Raw genomic sequence first — 1,278 nt, 5'->3', positions numbered from 1 at the left:
ATTGTAGTTTTTCTGTTACATTATATAGAAGTAGGGTGATCCTCATATGGGTTATTTTCGATTTTTTTGCTCCCAGGTGCTCAAATGCTTCTAAATTGATAAAAAAATTTTCTCTGCAAGTTTTTGGCCCTGAAATTTACTTTAAGATAGTCCGCACTCCAACGAAAGTTTCTTGAATCTTCTTAAGTAAATACTTATTTTATGAAATTTGTCAAATTTTTGTTGTACTTATTTTTATTTATGATCAAAATAAGCAATACAATGTTTATCTCAAACTTTTGATCCACTTGTCGCTATGTTGTAAAATTCTAAAAAACAAAGGAATTTTTCCCATTTTTATCTCCATAAGAAACTTTGATTAAGTGCGGACATTCTTAAAATTAATATTAAGAGCTAAAACTTTCATAGAATTGTTTTTTTATTAATTTGCACTCATCGAGCCCCTGAGAGAAGGAATCGAAATATCCACCCTAAATATAGAACTTCTATATGTTTTTCGGGTCGTTGTTTTTTAGAGATATTAGCCCCATATATTTTTTTGAAATATGGGGGGTGGGCTGAGCTCAACCGACAGCCCACACGGTTCCGACGCCACTGTATAGAAGTATAATTTTTATATTTAAATACATTTCTATTATGATAATTAGAAAATCGTTTGGTGTATTTAATATTTGGGCGGATTGCTGGCCCGTACAGCAGTGTCATTTCTGTAGAAAACATCGCAAAAATATGTTCATTTGAATTTGCTCTTAATCTAATTAAACACATTGCAAATCTTTTCAAAGTAATTAATTTTTATTTTTTTAGAATATATCACATTTTATTTTTGCTACAACAATTTCTGTATGTATCTTTTAGGCAAACAAAGATAAATCAAGTCGTATATTTATTCTCATAAATATTTCAAAATTTTATATCATTGATTGACGAACATAAACGCATTAGTTTTTTGATAACGCAAATCATTTTTATGCATCAAAGTAATAAATTATATTTTTGAATTCGTAAAATATTAGAATTACATTGGAAAAGAGATTCTTATAAAATCTGTGGCGTATTGAAAAGATTAAATGATTAATTTTATTTATTATAAAAAAACACAAATAAAGTTTATTATGGTACCTGAATAATAATAAGATGAATTATAAATATATGGTACTGTTTTCTGTATTCTTGAAGGAAAAACATAGAAAATTTTATACATTATTAATAAAATGAGCTATTAGATGGCACGATAAATGAATCATTTCTAAATAAATAATATATTTTTATTTAACT

This window comes from Ctenocephalides felis, unplaced genomic scaffold (genome assembly GCF_003426905.1).
Source record: "Ctenocephalides felis isolate EL2017-DRISC unplaced genomic scaffold, ASM342690v1 CF-g0.4_SCAFFOLD_03572, whole genome shotgun sequence".
NCBI classification, from domain to species: Eukaryota; Metazoa; Arthropoda; class Insecta; order Siphonaptera; family Pulicidae; genus Ctenocephalides; species Ctenocephalides felis.
This window is presented reverse-complemented; position numbering follows the sequence as displayed.